Here is an 18018-nt window from a genome sequence, read left to right on the forward strand (position 1 = left end):
GAACGGAGCTATTTGTAATATAACGGTTTCGCCTAACCTATTCTATACTTTTTGTCACAGTTGTATTGAACATTATCCCAAACAGTTCCGTGTAACTGTTCCAAAGGTTCTAAAAAAAGGGAGGTGAAATACTGCGGTGAGAAGGTCGTAACTTTTGTTTGTGAACTCATTGGTCTGACCAACCATGGATTATGTGGAATATAAAAGAATACTTCACAGTGTTTTCATGGTTTTTGCTTTGATATTTTCTTTTATCACATTGTTTCAATATAAAGTATTTTTGATACCAGTAACTAGAAATCGATGTATAAGTTATAGGACTACACATCGATGGTAGGTAACTAATCTGGAACTTAATCGCGAATAGTAAGGTGCTGAACTGTATAAGCATAAATAAAACATTGGTTAATCTTTGGTATAATGTTGTCAATTTGTTTGTAAGGAAGAATCAACGTGTTTGTTGAATACGCCCCCTCCTAAGTAGGCTACAAAAGTCCAGTAGTACCTATTCAGAACTTTAGGTTATGCATACAATATTGCATGGAACAGGTTGTACTCTTTTTTTTCTTACCAAAACAGAATTTTTTTATAAAATCAAACCACGACTAATAAATTCAGTATCAAACTATGTAGTCTTAATAACGTTCAAATGATTCTATCATAGCCTCCTCTATATTCTTGAGTTTTGTTTGGAATGCAAATTAAAAAATGTTTTCACACTTTTACTGAAATTAATTTATGTAATCATGTGTGTATTATGTATTATAATGATGTTGCAAATCTGTTTAATTATAATTACCAACTTTGTTATGTATATCAGAAGAAAAAAAGCACTACAACCTCATTCTCTTTGAAAACCTAGATGGTCTAAAGAAAATAGAGACTATGATCATGTGAGCCAGTGAGCCGTACTGCAGTAATGGCAGTAGTGACATCTGTCAAAATTTGAGTTGGCTAATACTTGCCAAAACATTGGTTAAAGTGATGTTGTAAGTGTTTTGAGATACTCCAAATTTTGTTAATCATCGTCATGGATCCAAAATATATCAAGTCGTTTTCTGTGTGTTGGTGTACACTTAAGTGTTAAATTTAAGAACTGGGTTATATGTTTGGTTATTGAACTAGGTAATCTGAGACAGGACGTGCTGTGCTGTTTTCCACTGTGTAAGTATTTGTTTATGTTTTGAAAGTTTCCTGAATTATTGGTAGGTCTAGGCCTATAACTGTAGCTATTTTAGAATGTAATATTTAGGACTGATTCAACTTTAAATCTCTAATTTTTGTAGGCTTAGGCCTAATGAATTAAAATTACTTAGTCTAGGCTAGGCCTACCTGTTTAAGTTACTTTTTAGTACAGGTTTATGGATAGTGTCTTAAATTATTATGAGAATCAGATTTTCACTGAGGAATTACAATTTTCAGGCCTTTATGAATAATCTTATCAGGCTATCATGAGGTTCACAGACATTGTGAATGGAAAATATTCTATTGGATTCAAATAATGAATATTTTCAAATCTAGACAGACTTTTCAAATTTAGGCCACTGTTATCCAAACATCTAAGCCAACCCAATATAAACTTCAACTGTTCGAACCAAACCACTGAAATCCTCAATTGTTTACCTAATCTGCACATAGCCTAAGTTACTGTTTACAAATGGGATAACTTAGCAAAAGTGTAGCAACGTATTACCGACTGTCTTTAGTTAACAAACATTCAATTTTTTAGTAGGTACCTAGGATACCTATTGTGTTTCATCCAATTTTGCCAAAGTTTGGGTACAATTCCGCAGAGAACCTACTATTTAGCATAAATTATCGGATGAAATCTTCATTCAATATATATATCGTTATAAAACTTATCGTATCGTGTAAAGTCTTCATCGATCGTACTTATATTTTCAGGAATACTTTTTTTCACACTGTGCTGCTGCGACTAAGTTTAGTTTAGGTTAACTTAGTGTTGTTAAGTTTGGCTTAGTTAAGTTTATGATACCCAAATACCGGTAACTTAAGGTAACTTAGGCCTAACATTTGGTTTTAGGTTAGTAGAAACAAAATTTGATAGGCTAACCTAAGTTGTGGTTTTGTTTGCTAAAGAGATAAATTTACAAAGGCGTCAATTTGTATTCCTCTTTTTTCATAGTTTAAACTACCCTAAACAGAACTCCACCAACCTAACCTAAACCTGAACTTTAGAAACACCTCTTCAGGCAAGAATAGTCCTTAGGATATTTCTCAACTTGGGTGAGATCGCCAACAAGCCAGATCGATTCATGGGAACGAGGTGTTATGGGGGTCGACGTTAACAAAATTGATGTTTTCAAATTTTGACCATTAAAACATGGAAATGCCCAATTTTTATTATGGCCATCGTGTAAGTTATCTAGAGTTTAAAAATAGGTAAAACAAATGATTTAGTTCAGGTGTGTGCAATTCGGTTTGGTTTGCGGTTTCGGTTAAAATTCCTAAAAGCTGTTCCTTTAAAATTCTCATGTTAAGGCGTATTTGTTTAAGGGGAAAATGAAAACGGCTGTAATTTAGCTTAGTTTTCTTGTTCATGTACTTTTTGATCACATTTATTTATTTTATCTTCTAAGTTAGCCTATTATCATTTGGCCGAAAAAAAAAACTTTTTACCTTCCCCTTAAGAGCAAACCTAAGTACACTGTAGGCCTACTCGTTAAATATTCATATTCTTATTAATTTGAGATGGGGAAGCCACCTATGTGTGCATTTAAACCCCAATATGAGTGAAGGATGAGTGTAACATGAAGTTTGATGCATTGTGTAGCTTTGTTACTGACCAAGACCAGCTGTTTCATTAGTCAGGACCATTTTATTGTAAGCCCAATGATCTAAGACAGCTAGATCCAATTTCGAACCATCACAAAGCTACACATTCTTCTCAAAATTGAATCGGCGATCTTTTGATTGCTAGGCAAGCATTATTATTATTATTTATTTGTTTGTGTGTTTCTACGCCACTTGCATTTTTTACGTTTTGAAAGGGAACAGTCCAAACCGTAGTCCTTTTACTATCTAACGTCGACCTTTTCGTTAGATAGCATCATTAATTCATATCCCAATGACAAATGGCACTGAGTCTGGAAACCATTTTGCTTGGATTCAAACCAGCTACCTTCAGATTTGAAGGCGAGCGCAATAACCACTCGGCTACCCAGCACCAATGTTATTTAAATGTGGAAAAAAGTATGTCTTAAGGATATATTTGAGGAAAAACCAAATCGGACTTAGGCTATTGAAATTTATTTAGTCTGCAGGTTTTCTGAGGCGGAGGTATTTTTTATAGAAATGCTTCAAATTCTATAAATTACATAACTTATTAATAATAATTTGTATTTAATTGAAAAGTTCAAATGAAGCAACATGTTTTAGAATATAAAGATTACGTTACAATGTCGTAGAAATTATATAGAGCAAAGTGGCATTATGAGCCTGGCAATGGAACTAATTACTATGAAAGAGGTTACCTTCACCCTGCTCTCAGTTGCTTTATACTTTTCTTTTCTCATCTCAGAATGAGAAATATTCTCATGTCATATTTTGTTTTTTCAAAGTAAAATAAAAAGTACAATGTGAAAACCTAGCAAAGGTAAATAACCTAAGCAAGTACAGTACGGTACTAAATAAAATCATGCACACAAACCCTCACACCAGCGCCAGAGACTAAAACATTCGAAAATTGAGTTTTGTATGAATCCAAGTTAGTTATAGTGTTCTGTAATGTAGAGGAATGTATGAGTCACTTAGGTATACAAACAGTGTTTGTTTGTGTAATATGTTAAGCAATGTTCATCTACCTGCAGTGAGCTCTTTGTGTTGGTTGATGTTACAAGTACAGTCTCAGTTAAAATTCTGATAGTTCACTCACTGTTGTCATATATTTCTTTTAAGTAATTACCACTGAGATTTAGGCTACATTTTGTCAACAACGTTTCCTTAATTAAAAGCGAGTGAACTAGACACATTCTACAGGGTGTTTTTTTTGTACGCAACTTAAACTAGAAGTATTGTTAAGTACTATTTAATGGCAAAAAGCTGATAAAGCTTTATGTTGTTATCCCTGTTTTCTTTACCTCATTGCCAATATGTTTTACTATCAACTGATATGATTTTTTGCATAGTTATCTTTGAGTAGTAGTGTTATTGGGCATTTATAGTCAAGAGCAAGGGCATAGCCAGGGGGAGTGCTGAACTGGAAGGTGCTACAGCACCCCCTGAAATTCTCATAAAATTAAGTTTTCAACAATAACTAACTGAGGCTTTTTTAACCTGCTTAATAAACCTGTGTTGATGTAATGCCGGTTGGTTTATCGAAAGGGAGAGCGAGGTTAGTTGGCACAGACTGTATGGAGGGTGACACTCAAACGAACGAGTCCTCTTTTGTGGATGAGTGTACATACCTTTTTTAAACTAATTAAATCAAATTTTTAGCTATTATTTCTATATTTTTATCCTAATGAATTTGACTGTGTCAGTAATAGGCTATATGGTTAATTGTCGAACGGTAAAGGCATGGCAAATTTACTCAAATATCCCGGGGGAAGACCCGGACCCCCGTGTGTTGGGGGGCTAACCCCCTTGCTGACCCGTGAATGTAAGCACCCTCCAAAATGTCTAAGCCCTTGTATAGTAAAAAAGACTCATCACTTAACATGGTGTTTTCGCAAGCTCAAATAGACTAGGCTACGTATTTTAGGTCTACATTATATTTTGTTTTTTAAAAATCCGGTTTTCTTAATTTTTTTACAAGGCAATAATTAGTTGATTTATTAGGTAGGCTCTATAGGTCAATTGGTCATATTTATCACATCAGGTTCTTAAAAAAAATCAATTACTTTTTCTCATATTCTTAAGGGCGCCTAGAGGAGGCCAGTAGAAGCCATGCATACCCGAGACAAACTTAGATTAAATTTTCCCACACTGTGTAAGGTTTAGAACAGATTGTTGTGACAGATAAATGGTTTTTAAATGTTTTTGAAGAATAATTTGGCTTGACAGCTTACAATCATGTTTTAACGTTTTTTACGTGAACTTGTTTGAACAAGACTTGTTGCTCTCTGCCTTGAAGAAAATTCCTGCCGAGGCCCATGGGCATTTCCTCTAACATTATTATGTAGTTACCATCTAGTTAGCCTATATCCATTGTTTGGAACACAGTAAAGCCTAATACAGGGTGCGGCAAAAAAACCGATCCATTTTCTGTAGCGCACTGTTCAGCGACAGGTCGTCTGAGGATGGTGGGAGTAGGCTTGTTGGAAAGCCTATACAATGCCATTTTTTGTAGTCTTAGAGCAGTGGTCGTATGAGCTACGTGCGGTTGTTATCGAGTTGTTTTTAAAAAGTAATGGTTTAGTCATTGCAACTCAGCGGCAGTTCCAAAGCTTTTATTCAATTAGGTCGACATAGAGAGGTTCCGTCGTGATTATCTGTATGGATGATTACCAAATTATACAGATTATTATTCTAATCCATAGGGATGAAAAATAACCTAAAAATTCGTATAACTGAGCGGTCAGACATGTTCAAGGCAGCCTACGAGGACTGTTTTCCACAGCAGCACGAACTCTATGGATTGTTTGTTGTCTGGCGTCCGATCTGACTTTGGAAGGCCTGTCAGCTTCCTTTTCAACACAGAAGCCGTTGCCCCAAAGTAAGTAACCCACCGCATTATTGTGCTACGCAAAGGAACTTCTCCATGTCACCTTAATTGAAAATTGAATGAATGCATGAAACTGCTGCTGAGTAGTAATGAATAAATTCACCATTTTATAAAAACGACTCCATAACAACCGCACTAGCTCAGACGACCACTGCTCTATGTCTACAAAAAATGACATTGTGTAGGCTTTCCAACGAGCCTACTCCCACCACTCTCGGACGACCTATCGCTTAACAGTGCCCTTCAGAAAATTGATCGGTTTTTTTGCAGCACCCTGTATTTCTTAGGGTAAAATATCTATCAGAAAAATTACACTGTTATAAATAATGACATTTTTTTAACAATGTTTTTAAATGATTGAACTATGGCAGAGTTTTATGGTTAAATTCTTTAAGATTGCGAAGGAGAGTTGTGAGAGTTTATGATAAATCTAGAGTTTTATGTTTCCCTGGAAAATACTGAGTAGGCTCTCTGAAATAGCTCTCTTCAATTTAGTGTATGTATTTAATTTTTGGTACATCTACATTAGGTCCAGGACAGGCTTGGTGTAAACTTGCACACTTTACCATAAAATTCATGTAGGGTTACCTCTCTTCAGTGCGCCTAGTTAACTCAATTGCCTAATGCCCTTCCAAGTTCCAACAACTAAAAGACAAGCACTTTTGAATATGGCTAATTAGTGTTGACTTGTATAACCCACTAACTTTACACTCTTGCATATTCACCTAAGAACAAGACGCTCTTCAAGTCGTCAGTATAAATTTCTTTTAATACACTATCTAGGATATTAGGTATATTATAAAGAATGCTATATTTGTGAAACAGTTTAACCTTTGCACTTAGCAATGATTGGATCATTTGTATGACTTAGTTAAGTAACATTAACATTAAGAACAGTACAGTACAGTATATTGAAGAAACCATAAATAAACTAGACATATAACATAAATAAAAAATTATTTTTTATTAGTTGAATATGTTATAACTGACAAAATAGAATTCCAAAACACTAAAAATTCAGTTTCAAGCAAGAAAATTTTTTTAAATTTAAATTTATACAAATTATTTTTTGTTTTCCTTTAAATTTTTTTACCTCCCATCTAAATTAACCTTTTCGCAACTCGAGTCTACGCACAGGCCCTGCCTATGTAGACTTTTTCCTTTGTTATAGAAGGTATTTTTTTTTAACTTTTTCCGCTTTATTTCTATAGAATATAATTTTTGTTTTGTTATCTAGTTATTAATGTTAAGTAAAAAAATATATATATATATACACAATGTACTTATATGTAGGCTGTATAGTTTATGGAAAATGAATATTATTTCATTCATTCATTTCATTCATTCATTTCATTCATTCATTCAGAAACTTTTGAAGATAATCAGTAATAAAATAAATCATGATGCTTAAAAAAAAAAACCAATTTATATTTGGAGTAAGTCCAAAGTCTCCATCAGTTGAGTTAAAACATAATATTGTTCCATTTTCCTATGATAATTTTTCTGGAGATATTAATATGTTATTAACTATTTAATGACCAAATGAAGTTGATGCATGGAAATGATAACATTGCCACACCAGTAAACAGTACGCAAAATAGCTCATTTCCGCTCTATACCATTCCCGCTCGCTGAATAACTAAATCAGCTGATTTCATTGTTGGCGTTTCTATAAAACCCTAACACCCGGTAAGCTCATAACGTTACCTAAAAAAGCAAACATGACCTAAGTTAAGTTTTACATTTAACTAAAAAGTTAGTCTGTGTTTTATGATGAGTTAATTATGGCAGGTGGAAAAACCTTGTGTGTACAAACAGCCATTGCCATCTAGAGCTTCTTGTTGCCGTGTTAATAAACCGTACTTCATTACATACATAGTGTGTAAATAATCCATGCTACATCTGTTCAGCACAGCTCGTAACGTGAAAGGTCACATCTGTGTCTAATTATTAAATCTTTGGTTTGAATTAACTTACACAATCTATTTGCATTGATAAAGTGTTCCACAACATTTCGTGTAAGTCATACATAATTCACAAATACTTGTTGTTACATAATTAAATGTGTTTTCTACCTAAGAACCAATTTTGGTCAGTAAATGTTTTCTTCAAAAACTATATGGTTTGCTGTATTGAAGCTTTAATATTTTCTACCAGTTTGTGTACTACTGAAGGATTTTTTGCCTAAAAGCTACCGTAGTTTACGATGTTTATGGGTTCTGAATTTAAAAATAAACCTGCGCTACTTTGTAGTTTGGGAGTAAATCAGACAACTCATATTAAAATGTGAATGTTGTTAGTTCTTGTGGTTTAATTCCACGAAAGGTCAATTAATTCTGGAACAGATTTCATTTTTTGTTGAGCTATTGTATAGTGATGCTATCTAAGAAAATACCAATTTTAGACATTAACAACAGATATTATTTGTATATCTGCTTCTAAGTATTATTAGTTGTCCCATAACAAAATCCTACTCTTATTAATGTAGCTAATTTTTCTAAAGATTTTAAGACTTCACCATGCAAGAAAGTGTGTGTGCGAGTTACTATATCATAATGGTGTGTTTTGTATTATTGACTGCCTGTTTACAATGCGGCGCAATGCTATTGCGATACCACCACTGTTGTGCATACAGCTTATTTGTGGATAAACACACTTCAGTAGTCTTCCAACCTTTTAGCGCTTCTCCAACAAAACGAATCTCACGGTCACGTTACCGGTCTCGTGACTAACTCGTGAGTAACTTACCTGGGGACCGAGCTTTGCTGTCGGAAAATCATTAGTATACTCTGAATGATTCTCGCCCAAATTTATATTTATCAAAATCTCAGAAAATATTTTTATCTGTTAAAATAACAAATTTGTTATATTTTCTTTACAAATTGTCAACATTACACCTTTCTTGTATTATAGGACTAAGACCAAAAATGACCCACAATGAGGACATTCAGCGCTTGTTGAATTACTGAAAGGAAAGACAGATGAGAGGTGACCAGAAATTACATCTGATGGCCTCGTCTTTTTCTCGAAGATGCTGTTTTAACTTCCGATCGCCTCTTGTAGCTATGATAATGAGCTCTAGCTGTCTTATCAGTCAATGCCACCGGACACTCAGTGACCAGTGACCACCAGCCAGTAACCTGTCGACCTTCCCACCAACATTGTCTCTTGGTGTTTTCCTTATTTAGAATTTTCTCGAGGTTTCCGCGTCGCGATATTCCGATTCTAAACAGGAGATTCTGTTCCATTGTGGATACGGTAAAACAATGGGGTTGGGCTGATTCTGTACCATCATCTCAAGTTTCATGTTTTTATGTTTCATCATCAAATCCTAGGATGCTAGACTCTCCCAGGCTAGTACGGGGTCGTGGCATTATTACTTAGATTACATGCATTGGTGATTGGTATAATTTGAACGCAGGACCTTGGAGACAGATGTCATGCGATATACTACTAGACCAGCTTTGTGCGAATTAATGCATGTATTTAACCCAACGTCTTCATAGTAGCGAGACTAGGTTATGGGCTGTTGGCAAAATGGAAATGACGTAGATAATCATAAATAAAACACGAAATATACAGAGTGGCCTACTCTGCTGCTAGAATTAAAATTCAATCCTACGAGAAAGATATAACAGCCACATACTTGTATAAATATATATCGAAATCGAGCGAAATAAAATTTGTGGCAACGCTAAATCCGCCGGTAAAGATTGCATAAGAAATAATTAGTAGCTAAATGAAATAATATTATGTTGTTTAAAATTGTACCATTAAAATTCTTCCACATGTTTATACGCAATGATAATTATTTTTCTTTTCGGAAGAGTCCCCATTCGATATTTGGTCTTATTGCTAAATATTTTGTCGTTTGTATTATTGAATTGTATTTTGATTGTATTGTGACACTTAATGCACGTATAGCAAAGGGTTGTTGTATTTTTAGTGTCTAGTACAGTGGCATTCCTAAAGGATGAATAATTGAGTACGTTAAGATGTGCAAGAATCTACACCACATTTCACCTCACGCAGTATTCCCCGGAGGGTTGTCAATGTAAGTTTACAAGAAGCCATTTCGACTCGACCTCATGGGAGTGTAGTAGTTATGTGGTTGTTGTTCATCTCCAAACAGCTGTTGTTAAATTTACTACATTTTCAACAATACTTTGTTAGTGTCCAGAGATTTTTTTTAATGCAGAAAAGCTGCCTGAACCCCACTCATGTGCATATGCTGGGTCGAACCTGGTCCCTCTAAACCGAAGTACAAGACGCTACAAAATTGACAGCAATATACACGCAAATAACAATCGAATAACCTTAGTAGGCCTACTTCACAGATAAAGTAGATGTTTAGCTTGGTTTTGTAGAAAACAATCATTAGGAATCATCCTTCTTGTGAGTTGAATATGTTGATGTGAATACGAGATCTTTATGTGTGAAAAATAAATGTATATGTTCTCCGCTAAATTAAATATTAAGTAAGTCTTTTGCTTATCCTGTATATTGGCAGCGTGGGGGCACCAACGTAACTGTGCGCTTGAAAAGAAAGAAGTAATCGTTTGAAATATATTGTAGAAATCATTTTAAGTACTATTTATATACTTTAGCAGACAACATCGCACTTTTATACTTACTCAGTTGTGATAATTTTTGGTTTAAACTGGAAAAAATTCAAAGGCCATTTTGTAGTTTTCACAATCTTGACATTAGAGCTAAGGGTTTTAAATGCTAAAAATACTTGTTGTGTAAAACATGTATTTAGCTCTGCAGTTCTGCACCTTGTTTGAAATTTAGTTAAAAACGAAAATATTTAAAATTGTAATTGGTTTGCGCTAATTAAAATTAACTTTAAAGATCTACTAATAAGGATACAGTCCTAGGTTTGACTTTTAACAGTTGGTATACAAAATCTTTGTCACTTATTGTGTATGTAATTCACGAACATGTAAACTTAAACAAGTGGCTTTATTCCATATAAATAAATGATAGTTAGGAATAATGGGAAAACAAATAATTCTTTGTAGTAGTTCACGATACTTTTCTTTCACAACAGACGTGTGAATAGATTAAATGATTGAAATTCGTTCCACAGATAACCAACGTATTGGATAAACAAGGCATTTCCCTTCCCGGTGGGTATTTACCTGACCTACAATGTATAAATGGGTTCCCAAGTCGGTTTATTGTTCTGGACAATGAACAGTACAAGTGCATGGGTTGGTAGAGTCGTATCCTTCAGCATAACAAAGTGCAGTTAATGTTGTTTTGTTATATTTAATAATGGAAATGGAATTTAATACGTTTTGATATCAGATTCTTTTGTGTAAGATTTTCTTGTTCGCGGACTCAATCAAATAACTCAATATATATAGTACATCGAAAGCTCAATAATATCATGTACTTGTGTTATTCTTGACTAAAGATAACCGCTGCTTAAATTAATCGTTTCATTTTTTTTATTGATTTTGTTATAAGAAAAATTCGATTTTACAGTAATCTTGATAGTAAAACCTAGATCCAGAGAATTGTGCCAATAATAATGGCTTTAGTAAAAAATGTTTTTATCATTCAAATTTGTATAACACAACAAATAGTTCAGAACATTGCATTTTTATTCTAAACCTATTTGCTACCGAGTATCACACTGCGCCGTCATATTTATGATGTTCTCATTATAAATTGATTATTTTCTTTATATTTTAATTTGAATCTTAATACTCTTCATATTTAATATTGTATTTATATTAGTATACTAAAGAATTGCGGGACGACTTAATCGAAACACGTTGAGCATAATGTAATTTTTTAAGGCGGCTTTAAATTAAAACTTCTTATCAACCTCTTCAGGGACGTTTTTTGAGATTCAAAGACATTTGAGATTTGTACGCAAATGAGTACAGATATTAAAATCAAATTTCTGGTTTCGTTTTAAAAGATTATGTAGTAAACTAAATATTATTTGAAAGGTGAAAGCATAGAATATCATAAACAACAATTATTAAGTGTATATGTACATTATAAATGGGTTTCACAACACATCAAAGTTCACAAATTCACTGATTCACACATAACCTCACACAGTGTCCCTTTCAACTGAATATTTCGTTGCCTTAGAAACATGTGGGAAGGAAAGGAACCAGTGCTACCAACTTTTGAGAAGTTAATGTAACCAATAATAACCACTGTACAAATGTGGGTGTTTGAGAATAATACAAAAAAATTGGAAAAAAGTTAATGTACTTATATAAGCCTTACTCCCTGAAGAGGTGAACCTTATCTTGACATAAAGTGACTAGAAATTGTACTACATCGTTCTTCGTATGTTGTTTGAGTTCAGCGATTAACTACTTTATTCTTCTTGACCTTTTTAAATTGATCTGAAAACCAATTTTTGAAAATTAGTAAAAAATAAACAATTTTTCTAAAATTATTTAACTATGATATAGACTCGCAAATTGTTTACATATTTAAATAAACATTAGGTAAAAATTGTAAGTAAACAGAATCCCATATTCAAAGTAATAAACTCCTAAAAGTAAATACGAAATACAAATATAGTGGGAAATATGTAACCAATGTATGAGTTACAAACACTCAAGGATAGGTAAAAAAAAATTAAGATGGTTGGCCAACAGCATTTCTACTGCTAGCTGGTTTTACTTGTTGAGAAGAAAAAATCACCCTGTCAAATAGACTAAAGCACAAATTAACTTTTCAAATTACAAGGCATTGTTAAACAAACTGTCTCTTTAATCAAAAGTTCAGATTTGTACTTTTGAGTCAAACAAAGTCAGAGACGAGAGATAGTTGTAAAATATTTGGTATCACAGCATTACTTGTTCATTTCTCTGCATAATTGTTTTGTATAACTATTTTAAGTATATTTTTTAAACAAAATAGTAAAAAAAAACACGTTAAATATTTAACCATTTTTCATGTTATTTTATATTTATTTGTTAGGACAAAATCTAGTCCTATAGTTCCATCTTTTCCTTATGTATCAATGATGAAATAATTTAGTTGCTATTAGCGCAAGATGCCTGACCTGAAAATACAAACAAATGGCTCTTTCTTACTGTAGGATGATAATGCTACTTTTAAAGACCAAAGGCCCAAAGCTTAATGGTATAACATTTGAAAGTAGGACTTCTTTAACTGTTTTAAGTTTACCACTTCACAAATATTTGGTGAATATATTACTATTTTACTAAAGCGGTACGGTAAAGGTAGTCGTTTATGGTCATTAACCAAATAAACATATAACCATATAGCACATAAAAATGCAGCTTTGAGTGTTTAGATTTGCCGAAAAGTATTAGAATGAAAGAATTCCCTAAGTTCTCTGTCCCAGATTTTCAAGGGACTTACATAATACCTGCCATTTTGGCTAGGGGTGAGATATTCACCTCGGGTTTGCGTCATTGTGTTTCTTTTGACAAGCCCTTCACTCAATAGGGGTTGCTATTTGAAAAAGTAAGTCGCCCCCTACCCCCTACCCTTTAAAGGGGGTTAAACAATGTTTTTGGTGTAAAAATTGCGGAACATTTGTTAAGAATCAATGCTACAAACAGAATATTTCTATCTATTTCGGTTTTAAAAATAAATATTTGTTTTAAGACTAAATTTACCGAAATGTCTGGTTTAAAATTTCAATCTCTTTCTTTTAATGCATTTTTGAATACAATTAATTTTGAATGTTGGCTCAATGAAATAGTTATTGGTTATTTATTGAATTATTTATTGCATGTTAATAACTAATTTACCAACCTTGTTTTTTTCATGTAATTGTATTTTGGAAATGTATTTATTTGATGCACCCCTTGAGGAAATCAATAAAATGAATGAAGATGATGATGGCTTAATTTACATACTGTTTTTTTGACAGTAAATTATCTTAACATATTGATTTTGTTTATAAAGTTGGCAAAGCAGCAAAGTCTGTCGGTGGTTCAATTACATTATATTAATATTTTAAAACTCTTTAACACTATGGGAATAGAAGAGTATTATACTCGTCTAAAGCAGTAAAAACTACACTACAAATGTTCTGCGCAATGCCTATTTTGAGTATTACAACAGGTCTACAGCTTAGGGATGGGAATGATAAGGTAATAAGGCACACTTCAATAGTTTTTCTACGTTACAAATGTTCGGCGCAACGCCTATTCCGAGTATTGCAACGTTATGTCAACAACTTAAGAACTGAATGATAAGGTAAGGCACACTTCAAACACACTGATAGTTTTTCTACGTTACAATATACTGATATTCGGAGTAACGCATTTTCGGTGCAACGCCGTGTTGCGGTGACGCAGGCAGATCAATGTGTCTACACAGCTGAGCGGTGATCGTCGTACAGTGTGGTGGTAGCCTCAGACCCTCAGTACAGTGTTGTACTCTGCGGTCGGTGGCTGTGTCGTGACGCGTCGACGTGTTTAAATATCACGTACAATTTGTGTCTATTTTATGTTAGTGCTTCGTGAAATTGGGCTTTCTGGAGATCTGTGTTATTTTAGTGAGTAAGCTTTGACTTTGAAAGTTTGAATTTTATTTAATGTAATTGCTTTTATTGCTCGTTTCGTAAATGTTTTTAGGTTATGGTTGAACTCTCGTTGGATTAACGAGGTGTGAACTACGCATTAATAATTCTTTTATTCATATGAGTGGGTATATGGTATATATAATAATATAGGCCCTATATGTATAGGTAATAATATATATGAATAATCGGTATATGGATACATTTCCCTCGGTTTGCGCCAATATGATGTTAAACATCGTCGTCACACCAGTTTTTTTTGTCTATTTGGTAAATTCTTAACTTATCTGCTGTGTATTGCTGAACTACACAAATTATCTGACGTTAAAGGCAAAATTGTAATTTCACACAAACATAATTGGAGGTAAAAACGCAACTTACGTCAGTTCCATTGTATTTACTCTAAATTACTACTTCTTCAGAGTGTTTGGCGTTTGTTTCATCAGTAAGTCAATAAAATGTGTGACACCACGTCAATCCCCAATATTTGATTTATATTTTTAAATTACCGTATAATGGTAATGTTTATCAATTGATACGCGTAAAAACTGGCAAATAACAGTTTTTGGTTCTCGGGCAAAACACATTTAAAACTTCAATGTGTTACCCTTAATTATTTGTGTTTACATACAGTAAGTAATTTACAAGTGCACGCCCATTAATATAGAAACATTAATTAACTACGTAAAACGGTTTATTTATTTTGAAATAACTCGTTAGGGTCGTCGTCGTTGTGAAGTTCCAGTGGCCTGAAAACCTACTGTGGTGTTTTTTACCATGTCCTCTTCATAAAGAGGTTAAAAGTGGAAAATATGATATGTAGATCCACAGAACGTGCATGTATGAAGACAGGCAATTATCAATTATTAAAAATGGGGACGCTACTATGTGCGCATTTTAACCCAAATATGAGTGTAGGAATCCTCCTAGCGCGAACTTGTAGTCTTGTTAGTGACAACAACATGTTCCTTAGACACAGCTTAATACCCCATACAGCTAATGGCAACTAAGGGACCTACAGTTTATAGTGGAATCTGAACCACATTTTTCCTTGTAATTAACGAATTGGTCTAATTATCAGGATAGAACTGCGGATAGTCGTTATAGTACTCACTAGTGCGAACGTTAATCCACACCAGGGAGCATCGCATCCACAGTGCATGCCTATAAATATCCACAATTCAATAGTAATGGAAAGGGATTGACATTACTATGAACATATTTTGACGCTTCATCTCTCTACATGGGTTACGCCCAGTTATTTCAAAGCCTTAACTCCTAACTAATACAAAGATTTATGCTCAAGCCGTATAAACATGCATTAAAAAAATCCATTGTAGACATAGGTATATAAAAAAACAACTCCGAATATTTCAGTAGTTGATTATTGAATCGTTAAATTACAATGTTTTACTTTACATAATCAGTTTCAAACATTTTTGAATTGGCAGTCAAGACAATAACTGTAGGAATTATTGTTTGTAATTTGTTTTGTTTCACGTACTAGGCGGATAGTAATAGCATAAAACAAATAAATACGGTATGTACGGTATATTACTTCACCTACGGGATTAGTAAACAATTACTTTCAAAAATGCTTAGATTTTACTGATTAGTAAAAAAATAATACAAAACGACTAAAACTGTTTTCTGAAACATCAATCCACCGTTACAAATAAAAGGTGAATAGTTCCCTGAAACAAGTTATGACTTTCTTATCTCAGTGGAGGCGAGTTAATAAGTACTAAAAAGCTTTGAAGTTTTAGTTCCTTTTGTGTTTCAAACTCAGATTTTTCTTACTCACTGCGATTAAATTTATCTCTAAACCTTCAGCATGAAACAATTGTACAATCATGCAATTAGAGTCATTGTTGACAATGTCAGATAAGATTAAACATGAATTCTTAATGACTTCTCGTTGAAAAGAAAAACAGAACAACGGAAAAGTAGTTTAACCGTTGATTACGTTCTGTAATGATGCAATATAAATATAATATACATTGCAATTATTAGTGAATACTTGATGTTTGTATCTCGGTAATATCCTCGGGATTCATATTTAACTACTATTAACTTATCTATTAAAATCAAATTTTGTAATCCAATTTTGAATTGATTTTATTCTAAGCGAAATATTCCAAAAGGTATCTTACACTAGGAAATGAACCAAACACAAGTGTTACTATGATTATTGACGTAGGTTTGACTAAAGTACTGTGCACAAGATAAACTCCTAATCCAGATTTTCTTATCAGTTGATTCTCCTACTTAGAGTTAAAGTTTTACCTTAACCCAATTGCAATTGTTTAACATTATTACCTCATATACAGGGTGAATAAAAAGTAAAGACCCCCCTCTCTAATATTTTTCTAAGTAAACATACAGAGATATCCTTTTGATGGTCGTGCAATCTTAGCAATGGTTTTTAAATTTTTAAAGGGAGGATTTTGGGGACAATTCAAAATTTTTAAATGTAAACCCCCTTTAAGTGACACCTTATTTTAAAGTGTTTACAAAAACTAACAGAATGGTGAAAACCAGAGTTTGCTGTTTCATCTCTATCCAAAATAGTACTGTAGCCCGTCAAATGTTATGGAAAATTAATGGTAATATCGGTTCGTAATTGTAATATTGGCTACCATTTTGGACAGAGGAGGGATAGCGAACTCTGGTTTTCACCATTCTTTTAGTTTTTGTAAACACTCCAAAATGAGATGTCACTTGAAGGGGGTTTACGTTTAACATTTTTGAGTTGCCCCCAAAATCCCCCTTTTTTGGGAGACTCTCAAAAATTGTAAAATCATAAAATGAAACTTCCTGCTAAGGTTGCATGACCACCAAAAGGATATCTCTATATATTTACTTATAAAAATATAAGAGGTGGGGGTCTTGACTTTTTATTCACCCTGTATATTTTACATTTTATATTGTGTGATTTGAAAAGTCTTCACCTGCGTCTAAATTCTTCGATCTTTTGCACTAAATTTATATTATTATGTTTGCGAATTCTCTTACGGTATTGTTTAACTAACTTTTGTTTCTGTATCCAATCCATAATTTTCTATATGGCCTGTAGATGTTTAAGACTATAACAGGTCGTGATAAAAGTTTTTTTCCTATAGTAAAATAGACAGTAAATTCTCTTTTTTTAGGGAGCAGATTTTTTTATTTGATAGCTTAACGTATTAAAAAACATAATCGTTTTTTTAAAGTTAATTCAGATGGGTTCCGAATTACATTTAAAAATCCAGCTTTAATCATTGCGTTCGTTATAACTATAATGGGGAATCTCGTTTGTTTGTCTTTGATGCGTATTTGAGATCATACGAGGAAAGTTCCATAATAACTGGGTTAGTACAAGGAAATTAGCATCTTTGGTATAAGGAAAAATTAGTGAGTAGAACGTTACACTTGGCCCAGAATTATTGTGCTCACTTTCAATCGAAAAAATGGTGATTTACAAATTAGTGTAATTCGTTTGCCACAAGTTAAACCGGTTGTAGGATAAACTGTTTGCAGTGTGTACAAACCTTGTTGAGCTGTAATGTGAGTTAGAAAAAAATACAATTAATATAGCTAATTCTAAATAATAAATGGTTCATGTTATTGGTTTCATAAAGCAGTCTTTTGATAACCTGGGTTGTCAAAAACACCATAAGCTCTAGGTTACTATCGAAAATAGCAGTTTATTTTGGTATCGAGCATGCTCTTTGTTAGGAACTGTCAGCTACAAATTTTATACGCTGGAGTTTTACCCTCGAGGACTAGATTTTGTTGTTTTATTTAAAAAGTA

The 18018-nt window shown here is 33.3% G+C and overlaps 1 protein-coding gene across 1 annotated transcript in view; it reads left to right on the forward strand.

Annotated features, from left to right (window-relative positions):
- The first annotated feature begins 928 nt into the window (after positions 1-928).
- The window catches only part of LOC129002884 (E3 ubiquitin-protein ligase RNF144A-like), a 137667-nt gene continuing 120577 nt past the window's right edge, over positions 929-18018 (forward strand). Inside the window, exon 1 of the mRNA XM_054430995.1 lies at positions 929-1164. The gene's annotated coding sequence lies outside the window, so the exon portion shown is untranslated. The remainder of the gene's footprint in view (positions 1165-18018) is intronic.

The sequence above is a fragment of the Macrosteles quadrilineatus genome, unplaced genomic scaffold (genome assembly GCF_028750875.1).
Source record: "Macrosteles quadrilineatus isolate MER2022 unplaced genomic scaffold, UCM_ALF_1.0 Scaffold_9__3_contigs__length_116548681, whole genome shotgun sequence".
Lineage (NCBI taxonomy): Eukaryota > Metazoa > Arthropoda > Insecta > Hemiptera > Cicadellidae > Macrosteles > Macrosteles quadrilineatus.